General features: G+C 35.9%; 1 protein-coding gene across 45 annotated transcripts in view; it reads left to right on the top strand.

Moving 5' to 3' along the window:
- The window catches only part of ptprd (protein tyrosine phosphatase receptor type D), a 909,395-nt gene that overhangs the window by 296,561 nt on the left and 590,062 nt on the right, over positions 1-22,772 (top strand). For all 45 annotated transcript variants that reach the window (XM_031895469.1, XM_031895576.1, XM_031895588.1 and 42 more), the window contains exon 5: positions 19,979-20,086. The gene's annotated coding sequence lies outside the window, so the exon portion shown is untranslated. The remainder of the gene's footprint in view (positions 1-19,978; positions 20,087-22,772) is intronic.

Consider the following 22,772-nt stretch of genomic DNA (forward strand, 5'->3'; position numbering starts at 1 on the left):
GGAAGCACTGAGAAGTGCTGACTATACAAAAGTACATGGAAGATATTTTGACACAAGCACCTTTAATGAAAGTGGTTTTACGTGCAACTGACTGTCTGAAAATTGCAAAGACTGAGACTGCGCTTTCAGACATAAATGAGCCTTCATGTCTTACTCTTTTGGTATACGTACTGCATGTTTAAAGGACATGAAAATTGGAAATAGCTTAGCTGTTCTCAATTCATCCAAGCAATTCCTTGCAATTATATGCCACTATGGTGATTTGTACTGCTACCTTCAGAATGTGAAATCAAAGCTAACAGCTTGAAACACTGCGGCTAATCAGTCATTTGTCTGCTGAAAGAAAGCTTTGTTGACATTCTATTTGTACTTTTACAAACTTTGTTGAAGTCTTCTTAAATGAAGCATCAAAAAGGTTTTGAACATTAGAATTTATATGTTTCAATTTTGTAATGCCACTGATTGTCTATATATAGATGCAAACTAAAGCTTTCTGATATAATTTATTTTGTAATGTGGCAAGAAAGCTCAGGTTGATTTATTAAAAAATAAAGTAGAAACTTTTTTTTTCACAGTTAAGAGTCTTGAAATTGCCAGGTTTTCATGTTTGTCTAGAAGTTGGTGGAAAGACTGAAGCATTTTACAGTGAGGTCATCAGTTACTAGAATAGTTTTCTACTTGATGTGGCAACTGAGTAGTTCAAGTATAAAATGGAAGACACGTATAAAAAAACTTATATAAAGTTACCATTATACAGCATCGATATGGCCATAACGCCATATTGATAAAAGCCCTTTAAACAGCTGTTAAGTTAAGAGACGCCTGTGCATGCTTCACTCACATGGTATTTTTGTGCCAGCTCTGACTAGGGCACTGTCAAGGTGCAGCCACTCTAAAGAATTCATTCACCCCTTGATTAGACCAGACCAACATAACACCCCCGAGACCTGAACCTTTCTGCAACCTTTACCTTAACAGGAAAGATGGACACCAGGTTGGGATATTTAAGCATCACAGCTTTAGGTTAACAGTATAAAAGATTGTTAGCAACTATTGCAAAATAGAAACCATGAAATGAACATTTTAGAATACTTGCCAGCAAAAACTGGTGGGCTTCCTGCCTTGCCAGTCACTTTCTGCAGCTGCATCAGGTGGGTAATGAAAGCAGGAACCTGTAGACCTTGTCTCCCAGGACCTTGTGCCCTAGGACACCACAGAAAACCATAGCCACCCATTAACTTTTCGCCTTACTTAGATATACCCAACCCCTTTGCAAGCAATCCACTGACCAGGCTGTAACATAGATGTAATAGAAGGAGACAGTGTGGGTATGCTTCCCTCTGGTGTCTGCACGTGGTAACTTTCAGTAAGGATCCCAGAATAGCTCACAAATGGACAGCACAAATATCAATGCCATGCTTGTTCGATGGTCACAATGATACAAATGCAGCTTGCACAATATCAACAAGTATGCAAGGATTGTGTCTATATTATTACATATTTTATGTATAGCATCAGGGACAAACTTTTTCACCAGGTATGTCAACACTGGAACAATGAAAAAAAACTGATGAATTATAGGTAAACCACATAGCAATGCACCTAATTATTTAATTTGTCACCTTGCCTGCTAACCTATTTATTTTATTAAGTGCATGGCATGTCCCATGCTTATTTTATTTTCTATATTCAATATTTAGTTTTACCTCTGTTTACATAAATATATTTTAGAAATGTTTAGCCTTTCAAATGTAATAATAATAATAATAATAGTGACAGTGATAAAGCATAATTATAGTAATGAAGGATTATTATTTAGTTAATTTTCATCATAATTTTACAGGAAATATTTAGTAATTGATTATATTTGTTCTAAAAAAAAAGGCCAAATAGCAAAATATTTCCTGTTTATGAATATCAAAATTCTGTGCAAGATTCAATTTAAGCAGAGAGGGAAAGCTTTACGGGAATCATTTCTTTAATTGCTTTTAAAGTGCAAATGCAGGCTTCAGATATATTTTTGTGTGGAAGTACAAGGCTTTCTTAAACTTGATAGAAAATGAAGCACATTGTCCCTAGGGAAATCAGAATTAGAACATTAAAAGATTTTTGAAACATAATCTATTATAATTTATGCTACGGATCTCTTAATGATGGCAGCACTGTTATACTTGGAAACAAAAGTTTCAAATTGCTAGAATGCCTAGTAGAACCTAACCAGGGCAAGCATGATGTGCATCAGAGAAACGATTGTTTCATGTTAATAATTTGTTATGATACATGATCATTTCATGAATGGATATGAATTCAGTCTCAAAAACTGGAATAACAATAAAATAGCATGAAGAAACTTTGCTTTAAAATTATTTTATTGAAGAAATTTGCAGAAAAGAACTTTTTTGAAGAGAGATGTATACATACTAAGTATTATTTCTGTTATTAATCTATATTGTCCTGTCATGTTTCTCCTTCTCTTAAAGACTTTGGCTAAAGGTATAATGAGGCATACTCTCTTATCATCTGCTGTTCCTCTCCCTTGTTTAGTAGGTATTGATGGCACCCTGGGCATATTGACCACTGTGGCCCTTATAAGAAAGTGATGCTTTTCATAAGACAGCACTTTCTTTAAAAAGCAATATATGCACTGAGATAGTAACATCACTATAGTAACTCCAACATATTTTTGTTTTGGAACTAAGGGTGTACCACATCACATAGGAAATATTAACCCCAATGTCAGCTCCAAAGTGATTCTTCAGACTAGGTTACCTCAATATGTTTTATCTGAATGATTTTCTGAGGTCGTACTATGTATACATGGCTACTTGAGGTTAGAAATATTTTTGTTTAATGCAGCTTTTTCCTAGCACCATTTAGAAAACCAATTATATCACAAATATGTAATGAATCACAAACAATTTAATTATATAAATGTTCCATTAATGAAATGTTTTTTCTATCTCGTATCAGGGTATCTTACTTTACAAGCCCATACTGGTTTAGAATAGAAGCTATAAAGAAAAGAAATTGTTGCAGTTTTAAGTCAACCTATTATCCTGACCCAAAAAAAGACAGAAATAATGTAAATCCTTTTCTCTGGGCTGGGTGATTCATCTTAAGAGATTTATCCATATCCCAGAGTGTATTATTGTTTCAAATGTAGGTATTAAATAAAGATGGGCCAAAGTGACCCAGATTCAGCACACTCGCCTTAATTGCATACTGTGGGTAAAGAGCAGCAGTAGGTTTATTTGCTAGACTGAGGAATAATATCAAAGGCATATATATGTACACTTAAAAAAGGGTGGCATAGCAAGTAATCCATAACAACAGCAGCTAATTTTTCACTACTGTAAACTGACAATGCAATAACAAGTATTAAAAGGGAAACAAAATATCTTATATACAATTATATTTTATTGTAAATATATATTTAAGATACAATAATAAAGTAATGTTCAGGATTTTTTTTTTTTTGCCATGGAACAGTTGCTTAGCTGATCAGCCAGCTAAGCACCATAATACTGGCAATTATAGTGCAGAATACTGAGCTAACTAGTTGGAATGGAACTAGGAAAGGGGACGAAGAGGGATTTACTTTCCATTAGGAAAAACTAGAACAAAATTCCTGATAGATTAGAGAGATCTAAAATGTAAGTAACTTTTAACTTTTTTATTACCACGTCCTTTTTAATTAATGAATGGTCTAATGATCTGCTATGCTGTGTAAGATGCGCTGGGAGGCCATTGCTCTCCCTTACTTGTCGCAGTCTTGGTGCATGCATGGTCAGCTCTGTACACCATGATGTTGGGTATCATGTCACAACATCAAACTCTGTGACATCATTTTCGAGTACCAGCTTCAAAGTTTTGGCTCCAATTATTGTTTAAAAGCCTGGTTTGCCCTGCTATACCCAAGCTGGCTTCTGTTCACAGACCATGCTTAAGGGTGAAGACTCTTAGAGCTTCTAGTAGCAACTACTTGTTGTGGCTACTGAAAAAGAAAATGCTGATCATTTACTGATAATTTTCTCTATGTGTGTTTTAGCAGAGGCAATTTTCAGTATTGTCTATGGAAGGGTATTTTCTGGAGTTTAGTAGACTTGAAAAAGTAGCTGCTACTAGTAGCCCAGTTGCGCTTTTTCCGTAGCGTTAAAACTTAAAAGGCGCGACGTTTTGCGCAAGTTTTAACACTACGAAAAAATCGCAACTTTTTGCGCAAGTTTTAACGCTACGAAAAAATCGCAACTTTCGGAATGGCTACGAAAAACTCGCGTTTTTCCGCAAAAATCGTATTGGTAACGAAAAAGTCGCGATAATTTTCCGAAAATAATCGCAAAATACCGATCATTACGAAAAAAACGCAATCGGACGCATTCGGCCCGTTCGTGAGTAAGTAAATGGGCCCCTAAGTCTTAGTATTTTGTTCAATTCCTGGTTTCTGACACCTGCTTGTTACTTGACTACAATTCATTTGCCTAAATTAATTTGCCTGTTCCTGACTAAGTCCATCTCATCCATGCTTGTACTTTTGGTATTTAAACTATTTTCTGGAGTTTTAAGGTTCCCTGTTGGTTTCCACAGCAGAAAGTTCCAGGGCCCTAAAAGGGGTCACGCTGTTCATGAAAGAGTTGGTTCTTCCAACTCCATAAATATAGGAGTTTCATTTAGACCATTGCTTGTTTGCAACATGCTGTATTATATGTCTCCAGTTACCTTGTCAGATTATTTTTAAATAATCAGACACAAATACACATATTCCCCCATATGTAATAAAAAGCAGTAAGATTGCTCAGGAGCAGTAACCCATAGCAACCAATAAAATGTCTTTTAAACTGGTGTCCAGTAAATTCTACCTTCTGATAGGTTGCTATGGGTTACTGCTCCTGGGAAAACTTACTGCCTTTTATTACATCACCCCATTAGAGACACATTAACTCTAGACAAAACAACAAAAGGGAAATTGAAAAGAAAAAAGAGAGAGGGAACAGCAAAGGAAGATAAAAATGCCAAAGAAGTTTCATATATTATCATAGTCTCCATTAAACAAATGTCTAGAGCATTTCTAATTTTGTGAAAAGTAGCAGCACATTATTCAAGCCTGTATAAATAATTTTACATGACAGTTTAAAAAGGAAAAGCTTTACTTGAAAGCTTTTATTCACAGTGCCGGAAACACAGAGAATTCATATGATTCACATGATTTTGGGCCACAGATACTTACTCAACCACGAATTATATATCCCTCCAATATATAACAGGTTGTTGCTGAAGTAGTGTGAATGTCATTTTACCAGTTTTCACTTATCCCAAATTATGTAGAAGCATTTTAAATTTGTGCTTGTATCGTAAACAAAAGTTTGTTTTAATAATATGAATACTTTCAACCACACTACACAAGACATTGTAGTCTTTATCGGTGTAGTCAAGTGACCTAGTTTTTGCAAATGCATTTCTGAGCGCTGGAAAAACATGGTTGCTGCATAGGTATCTACTGGAAATAATACTGAGTTTTACATTTACCTGATGAATGTATTTATGAAAAAGGTGCCCTAAAGACAATTCATTTTGACATTATTTGTAATATAAATAGCAGTACCTTGCCTTAACAAGTGTTTAACTACTTTTAAACCAATATTGCCTACATTTAAACCAATATCCTTCTATGGGTGGGGATGCAAAGACCATTTTTATTGCTTCTTCTTGTATTGGCAGTCAAAATGACCACTCTGTGGCACAGTTTGTTTCCTGTTGATGTCAGTAGGAAGTGATGGAAGTTATTTTAAACTTGTATGCAAGGTGGCACTTCCCGTTTATGTGAAAAGGAACTAACCATCAATGGTGATTGGCTAATTGGACCATTGCTTCAAGTAATGGTGATAAAAACACCCCAGAAACAATGACAGATCTTTGTAACCTATATGTATTCTGACAGCCAAATTCAATCATTTCTAAAATGTTTGCTATCTGTGCTAATGTACTTTCTTCCTATGTAGCAGTAGCCAAATTCTCAATAACTCAGTTTAGGCAGGTCATAAATCCATGTAGTGGTTGGATGGATTGCCCTGGTCTGCAGAATTTGGGTACATAAACATTTTTTGAAGTCTATCACTGACCATTATATTGTGCAGCAATTTCTTCAAAGGGAATTCTAGGATTGGACAGTATTATAGGAAAAGGTCCCTGCAAGAATCGTGAAGGCAGAAAAAGACAAAAAATAAAATTCAGCTGGCAAACTACGCAGTCACTACTCAGTCATGTGAAAATAATGTCACCATAGATATAAAATGTGTCACGTTGTATCAAAATCATTTTTACTCCCAAAAGCTACTGAATGACTAACAGAATCTGAAATATTATAAAATAGCTCTGGGGACCAGAACTAGGTCTGTGTGACCATGCAGGCATAAAAAGAACGAGTTTTTAATTATACATTTTCTTTCTCGGCACTTGGGGATTAGAAAACTTGCCATGCTCTTTTGTCAGGGGTGCCTTTTTGCAGGATATCCAACTCTTACAGAAGTAAAGCTTCTGTTATCCTCAGCCTCCATCTGTCAAATAAATGAAGAATTTCTATTGCTATTTTACTTCAGCAGGGATTGACCCCACTAAACTATGCCGTATATAATGCATACTTGGATATGTGTTATTTAAAGAAAAGCACCATAGCCTACTTTCTTTCAATTGCTATAAGGCTCTTTTACTAAAAGGTGAAAACATTTCTATGTTTTTGCCCAGAAAAGCAGCATTGTTTCTCATTATGTGGCTGATTAAGAAGGGACATTAACTCTTGGTAGTGAATTGCATGACCGCTACATGAAAGCCTAACGGGGATCCACATACATTCTCCTTAGTAGTACTATTCATTAGGTGCTAGATTGGGGCAGGAGCACCAAAAAGCAATTATACGCCACCAAAGGTAAAAAATAGCATTAAGACTAGGAGTGCACCTGCACTACTTTAAGAGCAAGAAGTGAACAATAAGCTAACATGAGTAGTTTTGCACCAAATAGCGTACCTTGATTGTGTGTTTTCCCTACGTAAAAATGCTATTTTGCTTGCTTGCAAACCATTTATTATGCCTGTCAATTTAGCATGTAGTCCAGCCTTTTAGCTAGTTTAGCTGATTCCTCTCTCAAAACTTGTTACTTTCAAAATCCCTCACTTTTTTCACAATCAACAGCTAAGATGCTCATGCTCTTATCCTATCCCAACTAGACTACTCCACCTTGCTTCTAATTGGCCTTCCAAACTCCCACTTTTTCAGACTAAAGTCTGTATTAAATTTTGCTGTCAGAATTCTTCTCCCCTCATTCAAAACAGTAGAGGCCCCCACACTGTTGAAATCCTTATCATGGCCTCCTATGAAGAAAATAATTATACATCTCCTTCCCATAACTTAAGCCCTTAATTCTTCTGCACCTTACTACATCTCTGCTCTTGTGTCTCCATATGTTCCTGCCTAAACCCCTCTGTCTTGCTACTTCTTACATTGGAATGCCATCCCTGAATTATTCTGGAGAGAATCTTGCTTCGGTCACTTCAGAAATAAACTGAAAGGCTACTTTTTGGAGCACTCGCATAACACCAGTCTGTCTATTATAGTGAAGTGTCAACCACTGTAAGCTGCACACTAAATATCCTCCTATTTATGTCTGTAAGTTACCAACTCACTTAGATTGTAAGCTCTATGGAGCTCTATGTAAATCCTTAATGTAACTGTATTACCGTCATTTTCTTAGTCTTTACTGAAGGTTGCCATAAAATTTTGAGCCTAAAACTATACTTTTACAGGTACTTTGACCATCTTATGGTGTTTATTGGCTCATGCTCGTAAAAGACTTATGTGTTTGGTAGATTCCCTGAAATACACACTGAAAATATTGATGATTTATTGTTTTTAACACTAACTTACAAAATTGTTGTAGGCTATTAAAGGGGTGGTTTTACCTGGCCAATTCTAAGCAACTTTTCAATTGGTCTTCATTATTTATTATTAATAGTGTTTTCATTATTTGCCTTATTCTTCTAACTTTTTCTAGCTTTCAAATGGGGGTCACTGACCCCGGCAGCCAAAAACAGTAGCTCTATGAGGCTAAAATTTTATTGTTATTGCTACTTTTTCTACCTTACTTTGCAATATAGGTCTACTCCTGTTCATATATCAGTCTCTCATTCAAACCACTCACTGGTTTCTAAGGTAATTTGGTTCCTAGCAACCAGATAGCAGCTGAAACAACAAACTGGAGAGATGCTGAACAAAAAGTGAAATAACTAAAAAAACTACAAATAATAAACATTGAGGACCAATTGCAAATTGTCTCAGATACCAAAAGCTAACTTAAAGGTGGACAACCCCACACGCAATTAAGGGGGAACTGCTTTTAGCTTCTGTTATTGGGAATTGAGACCTTTATTTTTCATGCAAGTTTTTATAACTTTAAAAGTGAAAACTCTGGGAGGTATAATTCAAGTTTGTATTTACAGATGACAACAATAGGAAACAATTTTCCTCCTATTACTCCTTTTGAATTGCAGCAGTTTGCAGAGAGGGCATACACTGAGCTTCAGGATACCACTTTGTCACTTACATAAAACTGCAACATTAGAGTAGTTCCTTTGGAAAATGAGTTAAAGAACAACATTGAACTAAACTGCTGCTCTTAGTGCCTCATGTATCAGTAAGTAAATCAAGTCTGACTGAAGTGGTAAAAAGTGTACAATAGTGTGGCGGTCAAATTGTACCTTTCTAGCTATATTTTGAGTGTGTAAATAGAGTAGTGCTAAGAAATTGCAAAATTGTATTTTTTTTCCCATAATGTACCATATTTTCCCACAACTCAAGCATTGTTGCAGATGCAAATTGGCGATTCTTTAGATGCAATTGCATTTCTCCTACCGCAATTGCATCCAGTGCGTCCACAATGGACACAGATGTGCACACGCTTCTTCACAAATCAGCCACAGTTGCACCACATATTTTCAAAATCTGCCTAGCATTATCTCCAGTGTTTGGCATGCAAGTGAAATGTGTGGCCTATTCTTTTTGCACAAGTGTGCAGGGTACTGAGGGAAACCTGAACATACTGTTTGGTCTGGAGGTGATGATAGCTGCAGAGTTCCCCTGTATTCAACAAAGTCTTTACTATGAGGCATGACACCATAAATGTGTTGGACCACAGCAGACTTTATTGAAAGCTTCTCACAGGCGGTACAGGGGCAGACACAGCATTCCTCACCAAAGCTTTAAGGATTTTCCTAAACTAATCTTTAGTCAAGGTGCCTTCCTGCAACTCCAGTAGGTTCTCTTCTAACCTACACCTAAACGTTCTGCATTCCCTGACTGGCACACAATTACCAGGGGGTCTAGCCCAAAATACACACTTTTCATTACCTATCTCTCACTTCTAAAGTGAGCTATAACAATCTCCTCTTTCAGTCTAGCCTAGCAAGGCACAGGTTTCCACTCTAACCTGTCTAACTCTGACTGTCTGCCTCTCTGTAGTTGTTATTAGGCTAAAAGAGAAAGTTCTAGGCAGATGCACTCCCTTTTTTTGGCTTCTCAAGGGGACTTCCCCCATACAAGCCAACCTTAGTGATTGGTGCCATCTTGTGGACTGCTCAGTCTAGGACGTAATAGTGATTAGGCCCTCCCCTGGGACGGTGGCAGCCAAGCTCAAATATATGGAAGAGTGCATTTTGACGCAAGTACCTTTCATGTTATGCGCAACTCCCTGTTACCCACTGCACTTGCCGATGTGAAGTAGCCTTTTGTGACCCCCAAATTCACCAAGCAGCAATTCTGTTGTAAGAAATTACAGCATTATTTTCTATGGTCACACAAATAAATGAGTACTGAAATGCAACATATCTAAAAACAGAAACTGTGCATTAGCACAAAGTATTATTTCATAGCTGTGTAACACTGAAACTGAACCTAGGATAATGGAGTTTCACTGAAGCAGAACATTAGTGGGCCAGATTTCCATCAGCATTTTGTATCCTTCTGCTATGACCTTGCTATCCATGTGCATATCCTCATATTACCATTTGTGCAGCAAAATGTGAAATTCATTTCCTTTTTCCTATGACCTCCCTATTTCCTGTATACATGGCTTTTCTTCTGCTTTGAGTGTCTAATCATCTACACAGCACAGTTTTTCTTCTACAGCATCTTATTTTCCTTTAGAATAACAGATATTAGCCATACTTAATTCTATGAATTCTTATTTGAAGCCATTTTCTTTTCCATTTTCTTTCTAATCACTGTGCATTGTTTTTACACTACATACTTTAATTATGCTTTCATTCAGTCAACAGTATATCTACTCATTAACGTTCATTCCAGGCCTGCGATCTTGAGACTTTAACTAGTTTCTGAGTTTATACAATACAGGACATACACCACAAGTTTTATCATTTATCTTTTCGGACCCCCAAACCTGTGCCAGAAGTAGGCACATTAATTGAGTGGTCATCAGGAAGATGGTAGAAAATAATTGATTCTTAGCTGTATGTGTGTAGCTTGTATGTTTCCATGACAATACAATGTAGCATAGTTCATCACTGACAAATTATTAGAATGAATAAAACTGCCAAAAAAGAGGAGATGTAGACCTCAAATTTAGGCTGCTATACTACTCTACTCTCCAACGATAAATGTAGTAATTTAGTTATAAAATCAGTAATGTTCTCAAACCCATTGGGTTGTCTTTATTATAAAACTGACATTATCAAATAATGAAATATGTTTTCGTTTTTTTTTTCTCTGTAATAATAAAACAGTTAATATATCCTGAATCCTTATTTGAGGCAAAACAATTCTATTGGGTTCCTATATTATTTACATGATTTCTTAGCATACAAAGTACAGTGATACAAACTGCTAAAGGATCCCCGAAAAAAACTATCAGCGCTGTGAAATCTTACAAAATACAAAATTACACACAGGGAGGAGAAGTGTTATAATAAATAAATACAATAAATATATATAAATGCAAAGGGAATAAGTGCCATGTGGTATGAAACACAGTAGGAAGGAGGTCCCTGCCCCATAGAGCTTACAATCTAAGTGGTTGGGTAACATAGAGGCAGAAATTGGAAGGTAAGAGTGCACCAGGTATGGTCATTTGCCCTTAAGCGCAGGACTGGGCAAAATAGTGTTTTAGTGCTCCAAAAGGTAACAGCTGAGCTTTTTTTTTTAACGAGAGTGGGTGAGTGTTCCCTACGGAGAGATTCAGGGATAGAGTTCCAGAGGTAAGGAGCAGCGAGATAGAAAGGTTTAAGATGAGAGAGTGCAGTGGGTGTGGATGGTGTAAAATGACGGAGGATCTGAGAGGAGTGGAGGAGACAACCAGGAACATGCAGGGAGACCAGTGAAGAAATTTAGTGAGGAGCAGAGGAGTGAAGGGCTTTGAATGTTAGCAGAAAGATTTTGTAAGCTGTCCTTTGCTTATGTAGTTTTTTTCTTCATTATATGATAGTGGAATACAACATGGGGATAAAGGACAGACTTGTTCAGTGCTGGGAAACTGTGCTTATTGCTTCCAACTCCAATTGCAGCAACAAAGAACAGGGATTCTTATTGAAAGGTTTTCTTGCATTTTAATGTAGTTGCTGGCCTTTGAGATTTGGTGAAAATCTTTGGAAAAGTTTTATTGTACAATATTGCTTTAAGAATACAACCCCGATGTTGCTGGACTACAGCTCCTAGCATGCTTATTATATGTTACAATACTGTGGGGTTTGTAGTCCAGCAACAGTTGAGTAAAGTTTGGTTGAGCACTACAGTGCAGCAGGGTTTAGTACCCCTTTAACTTATGTCTTAAAAAAGAGGATATGTTTTTTCTCCAATAAAAGATTTACAAGTGGTGTGCCCCTAGACTGCTCACAGCCCTGTCCCCCAGCGTGCTAACTCCCCCCGCACTCAAACGTTCATACACCACCTCCCTTAATGATTGGCTGTATTGGGGACTGGGTGGACAGGAGATTCAAGCAGCTGTAAAAATCTCCCATGTAGTCCCTAGTGCAGATGCAGCCAGGGCAGCATGCCACCCCCAAATCTTTGCCGCCCCAGTCCCTGGTTGCCCTTAAAGATGGAAGATTAAAGATGACTGTTGGTAACCCTAATCCTTGCAGGGATTTAGAATGAGGAGAGCTAACATTGTGCCTTATGCTTTCATTTAGACTCAAAATGGCTTAATATACATTTATAAAGTATATAGAGTTTAAAAAAATCAAAAAATATATAGTAGAAATACAGTATGGTTGTAGACTAAACACTATGACATAAAACAAACAGGATCAAACAGCAGTAGTAATAAGGAACCAAGCCTGTATGCAATCTGTCATCTTAATCTACTGTAAATTTCACTTTATTCATATTTGAAATTGTGTTTATACCTCTAAACATTTTTTCCTTTGCAATAAAAATTCATGGGAATCACTTATGACGGTTAGAAGATTTCTTTTCCATCTTAGCTCTGGGGGCTATGACATTGTGTGCCAGGCTTAATTGCTCTTCCTGATGTAGTCGATAATGCATGAGATAAATGAAATTCAAATGCATAGTTCAATTATATAGGAAAGCCAAATAATGACTTGTGACTGCTGACTTCTAACACAGGGCTAGATGTTTTATTAATGTAAATGGAAGGGGTTTTTATTCCTCTTCTTTTTAATTAACCTGTGCCTTTGGGACAAAGGTTAATACCTTTTTTGTAATCTTCGAGAAAAGCGATTGAACTTCCTTTTTTCACAACATCTGCACTAAGATCTTCCTTTTCTGGAGCCCTGTAAAGTGTTCTTGACACTAAATGAATCTGTCAAATGGGGATTATTAATGGTCTTTGGAGGGAAGGAATTGGCATCTTGTGGAACATGTATTTTGATGGTAGAAACACAAAGTTTTTCATTAATTAGAAAAGTACACTGAATGCAACAGATAAAAGACTTCATACACACCAGGGATATTTTCTATACAAGTAAAAGTGAATTCAAAGTTGAATTAAAAATTCATAATAAGAGATAATTGTGTGTTCCATTTGTGTTTAGGCAGTGATCATGAGCACTCATAGCTGCATAATTTACTTAAAGGGTATTAACTGGTATATGGTTTTAAATCTAAATTGCTAAACGTTATCCTTGAACTTTTTTAACCCAAAATTTGATTTGTCCAAGCAACTTTCTCATGGAAAGGCCATGGTATTAAAATGCCTGTATGCTTCTAACACAAGCAACTCTGAAATGCCTTGCTTATAGTGTCATTTTAGATTTGTCAACATTCATTCAAGGAATAGGACCTTTGGTTAACATTCTTTCTGCCAGTTGTGTTAATCAGGAAATATGTATGTTTTTGTTATTTCTTTCAGTAAGGATGGCAACATCAGAAATGAAAACTAAAGTCATATTCCACTTCCTGATCCCTATGAGCACAAACAAATCCCTCTGTATAATGAACTTCTATTTATCTCACAGCTGAACAGATTGCAACTGTAGGCAAGAAGGAGTTTATTTAAAACAGAGGCTTCTCAATGAACTACTTATTTTTTAATTGTGCTTTTAGGGATCAGGAATCTGATCATGTATCAGACACTCTCTTGTCTGCCAACTTCCTGTCTTGTTCCTTACACTGTAGGTCATGTTGATCATGTTGATCATGTTGATCTAATGCTAACAGACTTCTGCCCCACTAATATGGCAGTCCCCTCATAAAGGAATAAATGGGATCAGATAATGTAAAAGCATGGGGCAACATACTTTTATGGCAAAATTATCAATAGCATGCAAAGACAATGTTATGACATATTTGAAGAACAGTTTTATTTCAGATTCAGTATTCATTATCTCTTTAAGCACAGACTTTGTATCTCTAACTATTGTTTGTTAATATAGTCATCCAATCCCATCTAAAACTTCCCAATCAGCCTATAGTCTGTTTTTTAGACTGGGGGGGGGGGGCATTTACTACCATTCAGATTTTTATTTTTCTGATGCAGATTTTTTTAGCACTAAAAGTAGCCAAAAATAAAAGTTGCAACTTTTTTCAAAATGTACTATGCAAAAAAACTGCAACAATTCTGAATCCAAAAATACTCCATCTAAAACTTGTTGAGATCATGTAGAAGTCAGTGGCAGATATCCCTTCCCTTCCCTTGAAGATCTTCCTTTGCTTTCGAACTTTAGAGGGTTTTTCGGAATTTTGACGCTGGCTTTTGTGCAACAATACAAAAAGGTTTCCGTTATCATGCGACAAGTAGAAAAATTCAAAGTTTTCATGAATTTTCCCTTATCTTTTTCCCAGATGTGCTTTTTCAGTTCAGGTTTTTTTGATAAATGTCAGACATTTGTGTAAATGAGTTTATTTTAATTTAAAAATAAAAATAAAAATTAGAGTTAGCAAATCTGCCTCTAGATATAGGGGATTTAGCAACCAAGGAAAGGTGTGGTCTCACTGGAGTATGTCCATCATTTGTTGTCTCTTAACCTTGCATAAAACAAACAAATCTTTATTAATTCATCATATAAAATATCCAAACCACACATTTTCTGGCTTCTTAACCTAAGGTACCCACTGGGTTTGGTTTTCTTTTTTTTTTGCACTACTAACACCAAGTATGCTTTAAACGTGGACTACATGCTTTAATACAAATCCTGCAATACTAAATGAAAGTACAAGCTCCTTTTTCTCTGCCAAATGTTAAATGTTATGAGTAATTTATTAAAATGATATAGTTGCAATTCAAAATGTATGTTTAGTTGAGAATTTTCTGATTTATCACATTGCCCAAGAACATTTTACAATTAAAATCTCAGCAAAGTAGCTATAGAAGTCAATACAAAGTATTTTTTAACATTCAAGAATAGTTGTTGGGGTTTTTTTTTAAATCCTTATTGTGAAATGAAACATAATTTTGTTAAAACAGGAATTTTTTACTACCAATTTTTTAGAATTCACAAAAGACAACTGTTGATCCCCGCATCCTCTCATATATACGTGCATAAATGGAGGGGATAAAAGTTCTAAATCTTTAGTATTATTCCTAATGGGATAATGGACATAATTATTTTACCATATGAACTATTTCCAGTAAAATCTCCCTTTATAATTAGCGGTACAGTACAGTTTACACAGTTCTTGCTGGTTAAACAGGCTAGACTCTAACCTGCAGAATTTACTTACCATAAGCATGTTCACCCACAGCCTGCGCTAAGTAGGAAACCAAAAAGAAGACCACAGCTCCATTAAAAAAATGTATAAAAATACTTTACAGAATCCAAAAACAAGACATTACAATACAAACATATAGGTAATATGTAACTTGTACTAACATATAGGTGACTATATAGATTCCATACATTTTAGTTGCCCTATATCCTAATGCCTATTTTATAATGATGCCCTTGTTATTATGCCCTTGTCTGCTATGTCCAGATTTACTGTACATATTTTTAGCTTAAGTGTATCCAAATATATATACCTTTTGCTTCTTTATAGCACACAGATCTTGCAAACTCCACAGTTTAACATTTTGTTGCAGCACTGACAAATATTAGAAGCCAAGCTGATTAAATGTTAAGCTACTGGAGCTCTGTCCTACCACTGCCAGAAGTGCCTTTGGCAACGTAGTAATTTATTCAATTTGCAATGATTGACAAATAGAACCCTACGCTAATCCTTTGATTTCCCTTCCCGAAAATCTCTGTTCTTGTTAAATCACATTGCTGAATTAGTAGTCTAGAGTGCCAGACTTTTAGAAACAATAGCAGACTTTAATGGACCTTATAGCTAATTTCATCCAAGAGCCAGAAAATCCCTTAAGACTAAACAACATTTAGAATGTGTGACCTTTATTTTTTTATAATGCTATAAGTTACACGGTTGTACAAGGAATGATAGGAAAATATGAGTTTTCTAAAATAGCATAAACAAGATACACAAAGACAAAATGTTAGCATAAACAGTGAATTTAAAAAGAAAAGCCATTTAAGAGCATAGAATTAACAAAAAAAATATGTTTGGAAGAAATAAATCCTGCTGTTCTCTTGGATCAGTAAACACACTGTAGTTTATTAATAACAAACACACAAAATTAAACCTCAGACATGTCTTATTTACCTTTAGAATTCAATAACTGGATGAATAGCTAATTATTTCAAAACTTGACTGAATCTAATTACAACAAAAATGATGGTGACTGCAATAGTTTTCAACTGAAAGCATATGCGCACTAGCAGTAACAGAACAGCTATACTGCCAAACCACAATATAAGGAACAGGACATGTATTTCTAGAATTAGTTGTCGAGCTGTCTGTTGGCCTAAGGTAGTGTGTATAAATATAGAGTTTGGCATACACTGTTGGGCACAGTACTCTAGAGAGAAAATGCAGCACAAGAAAACTGTTTTAGAAATAGATCAGTGTTTGCACTAGATGTGTTGAGGAGACAGACCTTAGCAGTGGACCTTTTACATGTGAGAGTGCAAGCAGGGATTAATCCCAGATGAATAGATAGTGTGAAGAAAAAGAGCTGTATTCAGTGCAAAGTTTAAGTTCAATGAGTAGAGAAAAATGACCCCTGAAAGTGGCAAGGTAAATTGTTATTTTACTCTTTGTTCAGCTGGTAGAAAAATAAGTTAGAAGTATAGTTAGAAGTTATTGTATATATAGGCTGGCCAAGATTGCACTGTTGCAGTGGGGAAGTAAAGTAAGTTGTAAATGAAAAGAAATCTCATAACATAGTGAACAATGTACCCATTACTGTAAAATATAAGGATATTATAAGTTACAGAGGAATTCCATGATCATATATACATATATATATATAAGTATGAAATTCCAAGCTGACTCCTAGTATCCTAATGTTTTAAAACAGGGGATACATAAATTATTATAAATAGGTCAGTAAGTCATGTGACAGAAATGACATCACTAAGCACCATTTATAAAACTATAATTTACAGGATATTCATGGGTTTTGTGTTTTATATATAATGTTGCTATGGGATATTCATTATTAACCGTTGTAATATTGCTAATTTTAATTATTTATAGAGTATTTTTCAAGACTAGATTAAAGGTGGAGTTTATATGTATACTATAAATTTTGTAAACTTTTTGCCATTGTAGATTGTGTCGCTAAATAACTGTACCTGTGCCGACCGAAGAAACCAGTATTAAATAAACACAATGGGAACAATTCTTGCAGGAATTACTTAAAGCATTTCCAAAATATGTCTTGTTTAGGACATTTGTTAAATTCCCTCATAATTCTTATCAAAGGATATTTGATTTGGTTTGGAAATACAATTAAGGTTAAAGATTGTATGCTTGTTTTTAAGAACCATCAGATAGTTGGTGGGTGAAGCCAAAGATATGTGTCTGACTTTAATTTGGTACTAGAAGGTAGAAGGTATAACACTCACCCCACTATTTAAGCAGTGACATGCGTATCACATATTCTTCCAATATACCTGGGGCTCAAGTTAGTGTAACCCCCACAGGATAGGCCTTCACTAAGGGGAAGTTTCTCTATGGAGGGAGTTGCAAAACTACACCTCCCACTGCCAAGCGTAAGTGCAAGGGTTAAATGAATTGATAAATGCCAGAAGCTCTTGCAAAACAGAATGACAGATGATTTATTTGTCCCAGACAAAAGATGTGAATGCAGGGTTCATAATACTCCTAGAAGGTATAGCAATTTCTCAGTAGTCCAATTGATAGTAAAGTAGATCAAGCATAAGAGTATGGTGTCCACTGGTTTATCCCTCTCAACAGAGTATAGGCAGGGTAAAGACAGCCAACAGCAAGCAGGAAGATAGGGAGTCCACAGTTTTATCACACCTTGGATAAGTGTGGGCAGGGTTAAGACTAATCAATGATCCCTGGCGCTACTGTGTCCCTATACTCAGGAAGTCAAGTCTGTAGAATAGAGATGTAGCGAACTGTATGTTTGCAATTTGGGTTCTCGTGGCGTTTTTCCGCTGCATTTTTTCTCGGCCTAAAAATGCCGCTCAAGCTACACATGGCGTTTTTCAGCAAATCCCGTTTCCATGGTGCTAATAGTGCGAAATAGCAAAAAACGCTGCGTATTTCCGCTAGGTCTGCCAGCTGCCTTTGCGGTTTTACGCAACGCTGTGTCAACAAAGTATTTTTCAGAGAAATTTTTGCCCTTGATCCCCCTCCTGCATGCCACTGTCCAGGTCGTGGCACCCTTTAAACAACTTTAAAATCAGTTTTCTGGCCAGAAATGGCTTTTCTAGGTTTTAAAGTTCGCCTTCCCATTGAAGTCTATGGGGTTCGCAAAGTTCGCGAATATTCACACTTTTTGGCGTAAGTTCGTGAACGGGTTCGCAAACTTTTTTTTGGAGGTTTGCTACATTCCTGCTGTAGAAGACTAGTCCTTTACTCCCCTAGTTGGAGCTGGAAAGCTGTTCTTTCTATATAAGTGCTGACTTGCTCACTTTCCTATAAAGTGCTATGAAATGATATAACCTATGCTTTCTATACCTCATTCACAGGGTCCCTGCTCCCCGACTTCACTAAGGGTGATGATCTCCCTTAGGGCAGAAATACTTCTGGGCTGGTATGGATCCCAGGCTTCATGGAGCATCCACATAGATCAGAAATAACAGGCCAAGAAGGCAGAACAACCCCTTCCCAAACACTATATTAAAGTGTGTTAGGGTGTGGATTATCTATGGGCGAATAACAGGGTATATGTAAATGCCAAACTAGATACATTAACCCTTGCCCAGTAACAAGGATAAAAGGAAAGGTAGGGTTTAAAACATAGGGGCACATTAATCCTATGGGTCCCTACATTAGTACAGAGAATTGAGCCATATGCTATTAATTGCTATTGACAAATATGTTAATGTGAATCTAAAATATGTATTTTAGCTTGTTTTTGAGGGAAATGGGATCATTTGGCATAGATAATAATTAGGCAAAAACGATTTGCTACTACTTAAGTGCTAATAAAAACATCAGAAACCAGGACAAGCTACCTCTGTCCTAAATGTCATGTAGTGAATAAATAACAAAGTTCTAATATGCAATGTAAGCAGTCAAATATATAGTTAATTTCAAATTAATAATTCTGCACTTCTAAAATGAGTAACTTCCACATTTTAGCCATGTGTGATATTCAATTTGAAAATTCATAATTGTCCTTTCGATGCCATTATCAAGAGACTTTAAATAAATAAGACTATATGCATGACTAGAAAAGAGTGAATTTTAATGTGCATAATCATTATTCATTTTGCCATTTAAACTGTAAAAATGATAATGAGTCAGCACATATTCATGACTGCTTTCTGCACCATGAGGTTTGTTACTTCAATTACAAGTGATTTCTACTTGGGTGAAACTTGTTTTTTTTTTTTCCTTCAGCAGTATGATATCATTGTTCTAACACCAAATTTTATTTAAAGCATCAAAAAAAACCTGTTGCAGTATGACTAATTCAATAACATGCTGGTTTTTTCAGCCCTAGTTTGCTAATTAATTAAACAAACTATCCTTATGTTTACAGGGTTCTGCATGCCATCAATTCAATGATCTTTTTATCTTTAAAGTTAGCGTAATGTCTGTGTGCTGAACGGGAAAGAAGGACAGAAGAAAATCCTAATTGAACAATAGACATCAAAGTATACAAAAGAACTAGTGGGAATAAAGGGAAAGGGATAGGGGGATGTCAGGAGTGAGAATAAAAGGAGATCAAATGGGCAAGAGGAGCAGCTACAATTGTGGCCTCTGTTTAGAGATTCCTGATGGACCCAATTATGTCTCAACCTTATGTGTTCATTCTGAATTCAGACCCTACTGGTTATTTTCTTTGAATAATTGTTGAAGGTATCCTAAAAGTTACATTTTCATCTCTCTTTCTTCACTGATTATTTTCTGTTGTATTGTGCCTGCAATCATTCTAAAGTTCCATTTCCCATCAATAACCTGTGCAATATTTTGTTTTAGGTGTACATAAAACTACCATCCTTTTTTAATCAAGGATTTCCTTTGAAGACATCTGACTGACAGGATGTTGGCACCTGTTCCAACTGCACTTCACAGCCTCGTCTCCTGGTAAGATTTAGCTTTTTATATCCGCAGCCCTGTTACCTATGGAATCTATATTACTTTACAATGGGGAATACCCATTGAAATAAAATCAGAAGACTCTTAACTGTTTTTGTTTGGAGAAGATTACATTTACATTACTAGTGTGTTTATGTAACCCTGTCTATCATCATGTTGACATTGCACTTCTTTTACTTAACCCAGTAAACAAAAGTTTGGAATTGATTACATTGCTGTTTAGTCATGAATAAACTAAACACAGGGACATATGTTTGAACTATCTCCAATTTAACTCTTGTTGCTTATGATGCATGGATGGCAATGGATCACTGATGCAGAGCACCACTTACTTTGCTGAAATAAGCACCTATGAGACTTTAATTGATATAAGCCAATATATCAATACTAAAAAGTACAAAATTACACTGAAACCTGTACATTATTGTAATGATAGGCTTAGGCAATGACACACTACAATGTCACACTACTAAGCTTTTATCTAAACTTCATGTCCTTTGTACTGGGTAAACCTGTGGCAATGTTGTGTGGTTAAGAAGAAAAAATAAATGAGAGTGGCTGAAAAATAGAAAAGAGTAAAATGTTAAATGCATTATGAAGGTCTGCAGATAATTTGGGCAATTTGAAATATTTTATAATGTACTTTGGTACTTTAAATACTTTATGTCTAAACAAAAGTCTATGAAATTGCAAAGGGCTAAATGTATAGTTTAAAGTTAAGCAAACAAACATTATAGTCTGTATCTACTATTGTGTAGGATTTGGAAAAGTGTTGTTTGATCAAGATACCCCTTGGAAGTATAGGGAATCTGCTTTATTTAGAGATGGGAAATACTGTATATGTTAACATGGAAGTCTTTGCTCCAGGAAGAGGCCTTTAAAGAATTAGGCATGTGATCCTCCTGCAAGGAGTTGTAGCAAGAATTAATTCCGCTGTAGGAGCAAACAGAAAAGCAAAACATGGGATTTTGTGTGCAGGTTGGGGGAGACACATAAACAAATAATTCTGGGATACATAGTAAGAAAGTTGTGTACTGTACCTCTAGCAACAGCTAAGGGGGATAATCTCCAAATATATAATACAACATTCTGTCACCTATAGCTGAAGTTAAGATAAGGCTCTCAACATTCCAGAATCCTTAGATTTGTTAGGACAGTGGTACAAACAACCATGACAAAATGCATAAGCATCATCGGATAAAAAAACCCATGACCAAAATTAAAAAGAAAATACATGCATCCTTTATGCTGTGAATGGCAGCATGTAAATATATATGATGAAAATATCAAGGAAGCTGTAATATATAATATTGTCATTGAACAGATTTTTTTTTATACAGTATACATATATTGCATTGGCCAGATTGTATATGAAAACTAAATGCTTCATGTAGATGTGAGTGCTGGAAAATTAGCATTAGAAAGCTTATTTGCAACTTTATTTTTATATTTGCTTGTGGGCATCCTTTAGCTACTTCTTCCTTCTTGACAGTTTCTGATCATTTAGCAAACTTGAATTAATGCATCTATTTTTATAGCGTTTCTAAATTAGGTGCAGCATGTGTGCAGCAGGACCATTTCTAATGTACTTCCATGAAAATGGAAACTCAGTGGGAGAAATCTTGTTGTCGCATGTGGATAAGAGTTAGTTCATTTATCCTCTCCAGGGAGCTTCCTGACAGAAAGAAATCCAGCTCTGCCTTCCTTTCTGTCATTTGCCAATGTTCTGTTCCAGGTACATATAAACAAAATGAAATGGATACATTATTGAACACAATATGGTGTTGTTACAAGGTTTGTTGAAAGTATTCCTAAATTAGCTGTTGCATATGGAAGCACAAAAATTTATGGAAGGTACCCCTTTTTTAGTTGCCAGAAAGTTGCTCAGAGAGGGTGGGCAAATATATTTCTGTTTTGTATTATAAGGACAACCACAATTATGACCACACCAGAAAGATCATATACAATACCAATGCTTTGTTAGTTGGTTGGCCATTCTTGCATTAGGTAAGTCACCCTGCCATTGTAGCCCTCTTGCTGTTAGTATTCCTGTTATTGTTAATTGTCCTTGTCTTGGTCCTTTACTCTTGCTTGTATGTAGGACCCATTGCCTTGTGTGTCTTGTTCTGGACTTTACCCTGTTATTGCCTACCTGTTGCTCAGGTCCCGAAATGGCAAATGACCTTGAAGTGATTATTAATAAGACAAGGAAATGGATTCTTCCCCCCCCAATTACCCAATTATTTATTGTAGACTTTTACTGGGCACTAAGGAGTTGATTAGTACAGTAGTTTGTAGTACTTTGTTTACATTTAATTAAATGTATATATCAAGTACAATTTTTGTTGGGCTCTATGATCAGTCCCCTGGAACACAACTTTTGCATCACTATTGACTTTTACAAAAAAAAGAGTGTAATATCATATATCATTGTAATCCAGTATTTCCAATACCTCTCTCAAGGACACACACATTTACAGATGAAGCAGATTTAATTGACCACCTTCAGCAAATACTTTTCCTTTATTAAAATCTATGATGAGTAGGATAGGTTGTCAATATTATGACAAACTGAATACTCAAATTCCTCCTTCTCACTGCTTTCATTTGCAGGCAATCATTTTCCACTGTAGCCCATTTGTGGGTTATATAAAGCCCATTTTGGGTCTTGTAC

The sequence above is a fragment of the Xenopus tropicalis genome, chromosome 1 (genome assembly GCF_000004195.4).
Source record: "Xenopus tropicalis strain Nigerian chromosome 1, UCB_Xtro_10.0, whole genome shotgun sequence".
NCBI lineage: Eukaryota > Metazoa > Chordata > Amphibia > Anura > Pipidae > Xenopus > Xenopus tropicalis.